Genomic DNA, 7,862 nt, shown 5'->3' on the forward strand with positions numbered 1-7,862 from the left:
CACTGAGGATTTGGGAGGAAGTAAGAGGAAGAAAAAGAGGAGATTTGTAAGACAGACTTAAAAAGGAAAAAGACTAAGACCTTTGGACAAAATTTTAGTAAGTTTCAATCCGCTGAATTTACCAATACACTTAAACACTCTTGAAGTGAACACAGGGTTAAAAGGCTACGTAGCAAGAGGATAATGATTTAGACTCCTGCAAACAAATTTCTGCATCTATATTTTTATTGGGTTCTTATGCTCTTGATTGTAGGGTTTTATTTCTGAATTCCCAGAGCTAACTAAATTTTTATTTCCAATTTGATAGGAATTTAGGAAAACTATTTTCTCATTACTTCCAGTATTTACAATTTGCATTGATTGTCTGATTATTTACATTTGGGAATACAGATATACAGACATATATATGTATACAAATACATATATACATATACATACATCTAATCTTTTGTGTCTATTTGTCTCTGATCATAATGTTTTTAATCAGAATAAGAGGGAACAGGAATGGTTGCCAATTTTCTTGAGCACAAACCAGGCTGCAGGCACCTGACTGTATGCTTTGTATGTGCTGTCTTATTGTAACTTCGTAACAACCAAAGAAGAAAGAAGGATTATCTCCAGGTAACACCTGAGAATACTGAAGCCCAGAAAGTTTATGCAACTTGACTGGGTCAAATACCTAATATGCAGTGGAGATGGTACTTGATGGTGCATTACACATCTAGCCCCACACAGAGAAAACCTGTCTAGAAGAAAACTCCTGCTCTTTCTCTTAAAACACGTTTTTTAGCAAAACCATTGTGCACAGCACATGTATGTATGTAGACTTTGTTCTTAAGGAAAAGTTCTGTTCCTAATTCCTTATTACGAATATTGACTTTTAACTCCTAAAATCCTCTGAGTGTGTATAAAATTAATATTATCATTAGACATTTTTATTCCTATTTAATAGGGGAGATCATTCCTTAGCAGCTGCCAGCCTGTGTCAGGAGCTTTAAAACTATACAGAAATTTTTGGGGTTGTGAAAAACAATGACAAAGGGGAAGGAAGAATAGAAACTATATGGTTTAAACAAGAGTGAGGGACCAAAGCCATGGACTTTCTATGCTAAGGGAAATTTTGGAGGAAATTCATTTTACTTCTCAGTGTTTTGTAGCATCCTTGGCATATATCAACCCCTTGCCAGCAACGACCTCAAGTTCCAGAGACTTCCTAAACTCACAGTATAACTCTGTAACAACCAATCCTCCAATAATCTGATCATGGAATTTTTTCAGTGGCAATTATCAGCAAGGACTTAAAGGTTAACCCTTTCTCTGTCTCACTTCTGGATGATCCCTTTTCCTCTCAATAGAACCTTGAGTTCATTAGTCAAGAAAAAGAACTTAACTGAAACTCATTTTAGAAATCATGCTAGAAATTTTGTTATCATTTGCATGTTAAGTACTCCCCAATTTTTAATTATCCTGGCACCACCAGTGTGGCGGCCATATTCAGTTACAGGTCTGGTGTTTTTATTTAATATTTGTTGCTAGCGAACTCCATTTTTGACCAATATATATTTGCTTGTGTTTGTTTTTAGATGACAGCTGAGTGATCATTGCATTGTCTTGACCCAGTGGGATAAAAGCACAAAGCAGTTTCTTTTTTCTCAACTCACTCTTCTTGTGCTATGGCAAATCTCCCTATGCTGTGGACAGATTACTGAATCACAACTTGGGTGGATTTCAAAATCTCTCAGGACTTTCAGTTACTAAAGTTGTAATTTTCCATTTTCAGTTATTAGTTATGAGACAGTTCAAAACGTCTTTCTCGACCATACTGACACATCGATTTGACCACTGCAGACCATGCTAGTGGCTTCAGAGGCCTATAGGAGGAGAGGGTAAAGTTGGCCCCTCTACTCTTCTCACTCATCTTGGGCCTTGTTGGCCCAGGGGTAGAGACAGGCATGCACAATCTGCTCCATAATTCATTGCTCTCTCTACATTTTCAAGGGCTTCTTTTATAGACATCCTCGTGGAATTAGTTGTCTCTGACCTCTGGTTGCTATAGATCTCTATGTGCAGGCACCAAGCAACTCTAGCTCAAGATTTCCCAAATCTCTGTAGCTCTGGTTCCCATTGAAACACCACGTGACTTTTTTAAACACTTCGGTGTTTTTAGTATATTCACTCTATGCATAATCATCACTACTATGCGTGTGTTTTTTTTAAAAAAGTTTCATATCACAATAAATTCTTTTAAAAAATATATCGCCTGTCAAAATTAGAACGTAATAGCAAGAAAATATTTCAATGAAAACAAATCCATGTAGTTCAGTAATTGCTAAATGGTGCTGCATGTGTAGTCTCTGGCTTCAGCTCTGTTCTCCTTGTGAAGGAGAGAAGTCAGCATGGTTTACACATTCATGCTGAGGACACACTAGTAGCAAAGGAGATTTTTTTGCCCCTTTCTTATGAACCATCAAAAAGATTGAAAGTTAATAAATTTTCAAACATGTGATTTGAGAATAGTCAATTTCAAGTTCACTTCAAGATCACCAATGACATGTTCTATAAACTTTGGGAAATATTGTGCTAACTATTTCCTGCCAAGTACAGGCAAGGACCCCTGTGCCTTTCTAATTTTTCTTAGCTGTTCTTGTGCTTGATCTTTATAGCTATACCATTCTAGACACTGCAAATGGCAGGTGGAGAATAATAAACCTGAGAACCCAGCTGACAACCAAAATCAAGGACATATTGGCCTGGTCAAGTTATCCCAGAATCTCCAGCCATTTCAACCACTCCAGCTAAGATCCAGTCACTATAGAGTCAAGTAACCACCTATGCCATTCCTGAATTACTGATCCACAGAAGTGAAAATATGTTAATGTGGTTACTACTTTTTAGTACGAGAGTTTAGGATCATTTGTTACAAAAAATAAATACCAAACGTACAGATTTGCCCATGTATGCCCAGAGAAGCTTCAGTATACACCCATTGTCCTAATATAATTATAAAAAATTATTGTCCCAGAGGGACAATAATATGTCCACCATTCCAATATGCCAAGTGGGATCGTGGTCTTGCCAAGCTATCTTTTCTTATATTATTTTAAACTCTATGGAGCTTGGGAGCCAAATGTTGCCTGCTTCTGAATATAGACTGTAGTTGTGACTCAGTACCCATAGTGCTCTTAGAAATTCAGAATTCTTCCTAAATGCTTTTGTGAATTTAATGAATGTTCTGGTCCCACTTACACTCAAAATCATAAAAATAGGACTTTACAAATTCAGATAAATTGTAAAACTCTGAAAGTTCACAGAGGGTCCCCTATATTCTTTTTTCCCCACATTCTTGGTACATTGTAATTACACATATTGATGGGATTCATTGTTATATATTCATTAAAAAATTCATAATTCTTTAAGTGTGCCTCAAAGAAGAGAGATATTTAAAAGGTTCAGTCCTCCATATCAGTTGGTTCCATATCTTCAGATTCAACCAATCATGGACCAAAAATATTCCAAAACTTGCATTTGTATAGAACATGTATAGAACTTTCTCTTGTCATTATTTCCTAAACAAGACTGTATATTTACATAATGATTGCATTGGAATGGTTATTATTAGTAATCTAGAGATTATTTAAACTACAAGGGAGAATGTGTAAGGTATATGCAAATACTATGCCAGTTTATATAAGGAACATGAGAATCCACAGAGTCTGGCATTCACAGGGGGTTTCTGGAATCAGACTCCTGACAATACTGAGGGACGACTATATATTTAAAAGAAAACTTTTCAATTGCTGATGCTAAAAAGGTCACATATCCTAATTTTGTTTATATTCTGATATCTGGTAAGAAAAGAAACAGTTAAGGAGGTAAAGTCAGATCACATTTCTCTTCCCTTCTTTCCTTTGTTTTGTTTTGCCACCTTTAAATCTTCACTATTTTGTATAATTGAAAGAGTACAGGTCACTAGTTTCAAGACAAAAGGGCAATTAAATGCTCAAAGACAATGAAGAACAATGTTGTCCATGTTTAGTAAGAGCTATTACTTCTCCAATGCATCCACATTTCAAGCATGACTCCACACAGCATTTCATTCAACCCTCACAACAACCCTTTGAAGGGGGTACTATTATTGTCCTCATTTTACATCTCTTAAAACTGAGATTTAAGAGATTAAGACATCTGCACAAACATCCAATGCTGATCAACAGGAAAACCAGGGTTCATACCTAGGAAATCTGATTTCAGAGTTCTTTCAAGCTTTAGCACTGAATGTATCTCTATTGTGATATGACACAGGGAAAGGAATTTGTAAGCAGCCAAAAATCATAGGATAACAGATAAAATGTTTATATGATTTCAAAGAAAATGAACCCACATTTTCTGATTACTCTGTTTCCTTCATATGAATTTATTTATCTTCCATTATGAACCAACAAGTTTTTCAGGCACAGCAAAAATCAAAGACTACTGGGTATCTTACTGTGGAAACATCAATTTTGAGATGCTTGACACTACCAGAACGTTAGAGACATCTGCTCAAATTATACACTGATTGTAGCTGCATGTTACCTGCATAGAAGGTGCACTATTTCCATGAACCCATTGAAAACTGATTAGTATCATACAGAATTCTGAGGTCCCCAGCCTAATATGTTTTAACTTTCTTTAAAAATAGCAGCTTAAATCATATTTCCTGTGGCACTAAAAGCAATACAAATATATGTGTCTTAAAATGACAAAGATGGAAGTAAAGACTCAGGAGATTGAATATTTGGAAAAAACAGATTTTGTACATATACAAATTGTCTTATTTAAGTATGACCTACCTCAGAGGAAGAGGACAAAGCTCTAATAGCTCAGGAAATGTTTCTTAGTAATTTACAGGAAGAAACAGCTTCCATGTCTTTCTTCATTAGGGAAAAGAAATTCGACTTCAACTCAAATCTGGAGACTTCCCTTTCCAACAAAAGGAACCCAGTACACATCTCTTTTCATTGCTATAACATGGCGCAGGCTCCCCTTTGGCCAGAACAAAAAACAGAACATAGAGCACTTGCACAAGAGAGAGACAAATAACTTCAGGCTGTGTGAATAGAAAAAGAAGCCAGACTTCTGCAGAGCAATATAGTTGAATAGTAATGGCTGTTATTAAAATAGAGGGCCTCCTAAGGCCAGGTGCAATTGTAAGTGCTCGAAATACAATAACCCATTAAATTATTTTAACAACCCTTTGTGTAGGGATGATTTCTACCCCCATTTTATAGATTAAGAAACTGAGACAGAAAAGTTAAGTACATTGCCCAGAGTCTCAGAACTGGCATTTGGCTCTAGAAAGTCTAAGCTCATAACCACAACATTATACTGCTTGTCAGGAAAATATCTATTTTTAAGTGAAATTTAAACAAAATGTGAAAGCCCTGCAGATATAAGCAGAAAACAAAAGCCAGGTAAAGCACTTAGGAGGTCAACAGATCCTAAATAAACAAAGGAGAGGTGTGATCTGGGTTAGAAAGAGCAAGGCTTTCCCCTTTCCCTGTTGAAGAGTTTTGGTTTTGTCTTTTTTTAAAATCCTAGTTCATAGGCAATAAGGAAAGCACAAGGCAGGTGTGGGGGTGTTGGGCCCCACAGAATCAGATTTATAATGCATAGGTAGGGATAGGTTTAAATAAACTAGTTTGTGTCATCCATAAGATGGATTCTGTTACTCCCAATAAATCCTTTTGTTTTCTAAATAAAATGCCGAGTTACAATTTCGTTTCTGGAGATAGATACTTAGACTGGGAAGACCCCTATGGCTATTGGCAGTCAAAACTGGAAAGCATAAGTTTACAGCCATTAGGGAGTGCAGACAGGGATCATTTCTCTCTCTGGTTGTGCTGTGTATTTCCGAAAGTGACTCAGAAAGATCTCTAAGTCATAATAGCTCCAAGCCTAATGCAGGCACACAATTCCGTGTGGTTTGCTTTTAAATTTGGATGGGCAAACAGTATCAAAGACTTGGAGGGGGAGTAATCGTTGTATTCATTGTAGTGATAGATATGATAATTAAGTTGTAAAGAGCTCAGAGGTGCCAGGAGACAACTACCAAAATCATAAACAATGATTAAACAGAGCCTGAAAAGAAGCAAAAAAAAAAAAAAAAAAAAAAAAAAAAAAAAAAAAAAAAAAAGTAAAAGAAAAAAGAAAGAAAGAAAAAAGAATCAGGCTTTCTAAACAGAACAGAAGGCTACAGAGAAACAGTCTTCAAACGTGAGAAACGTGAGAGCAAACACATACATAAACTGGTGACATTCAACTTCGGTATGAATTCCTATCCAGGTTTTATAAAGAACTGAAATGCAGTGACTTTGTATTTTTAATCTTTTAAAATAAAAGAATACACAGGCCTGGGGTGATTTTAACAAAGTCTTTCTTTGAGACTAGGACTTGATTAGATGGCGTTTTAGGGTCCTGCAAATGCTGACCAGATCAAACCTAACTCCTGCGTAGCCGCAGCGATGTTGGCAGGAGCTTCCACTGCAGGCTCTGCCGCTCTATAGCTCCGTGGGCCAATATCACAACCCCAAACAGTGCCAAGAGCAGATGTTTTTTTCTGTTGTTGTCGGTGGCCTGGAGTCCTGAGCCCTATAAATGAAAACTAGGCTTAATTTGGACTTTTATTTAGAAAAGAAAAAGTTGGTTCTTAAGGGGAAAGATTTCTAAAGACCTCCTTCAATACTGTAGAGCAAAAACACAAACCATGCTGTACGAGCCTCACTTGGGAAATTTAAATAAGGAGCTTTAGAAACATAACGTGATTTGGCAAGAGCATGATGTGAATGTGGTTGTGAGGTCCCACTAGCAACATATGCTTTTACTAAGCTGCACGATTCCTTTCTTTCACAGTCTGAGCTTTTAAAACGTTATTTTATATTTTCTACGATTATCATTTTGAACCAAAACCAAAGTAGTTAACTCTGAATCAAACTATCCTATTATGAAATTAGAGCTCATCCTGGGGGGGAGGGGATGTTTAAATGTGACCCCTTTCTCTTTGCTCCACCCCCCCCACAAACAGAGAACTAAAGCAGGGTAGGGGGGTGGGGGAGACGTCTGCTTATGATTATGAATTGAACTTTGAACCATTCCTATTGTTCCTGCCAAGGATTTTTGAATGCTAATGTAAAAAGATATATATAAAGTCAGATCTGCTAAGGTATTTTAAGAGTCTACTGTAAAGAACCAAGCTTTTCTTTCCTTGCTTCATTGTTAAAGATAATATGCCTTTCTAACAAAAATGCTTTCAAGATGTAACCATATTTTGAAATGCGTATCATAATACATCCTTTGCAAGCCTGGAATTTGGAAACAAAGACCTTGCTTTAATCTGTTTTTCTTCTTACCTGATGAGCAGGGTGACAGTGCGGCTGGAGGAGGTTTAGACATGTCCCACTCTCATTTGCTTTTCTTCTTCTTTCTTCATCATGTAGGCCCTGACAACCTTTCTTTCTGAAGCTACATAAATTAAACAGGGTTAAGACTATCAGCCCTTGTACCAGCTCCAAGACAAGCCAAGACAAGAAAGGATCCTCCAGTTGATCGACAGACTTCCAGTATTTCTGCTAAACCGGTAGAGCGGTAAAGTATCCATGCTTTCCTCTCCACTGAAATAACCACAGAACTGGGGGCCTAGACTGCTCCCCACTTTTTATGTAGCTAAGAAGGCTATTTCGAATTATTTAAAAAGGAAAAATAAACCAAAGTTTCTTCACTGCTAATTTCCATTCTATTTTACAAATGCTGCTGGTCTCTTAATGTCAGCTCCCTAGAGAGTCAGACCTGAGAAAGATCAGCATGGCAAAGCCTTAATTTGGCTG

General features: G+C 36.9%; 1 long non-coding RNA gene across 2 annotated transcripts in view; it reads right to left on the bottom strand.

Moving 5' to 3' along the window:
• LOC306645063 overlaps positions 1–7,653 on the bottom strand; it is a 78,895-nt gene extending 71,242 nt beyond the window's left edge. For both annotated transcript variants that reach the window (XR_013759529.1, XR_013759530.1), the window contains exon 1: positions 7,389–7,653. This is a non-coding gene — a long non-coding RNA (uncharacterized lncRNA). The remainder of the gene's footprint in view (positions 1–7,388) is intronic.
• Between the last annotated feature and the right edge of the window lie 209 nt (positions 7,654–7,862).

The sequence above is a fragment of the Sciurus vulgaris genome, assembly GCF_902686455.1.
Source record: "Sciurus vulgaris genome assembly, chromosome: 15".
Taxonomy (NCBI): Eukaryota; Metazoa; Chordata; class Mammalia; order Rodentia; family Sciuridae; genus Sciurus; species Sciurus vulgaris.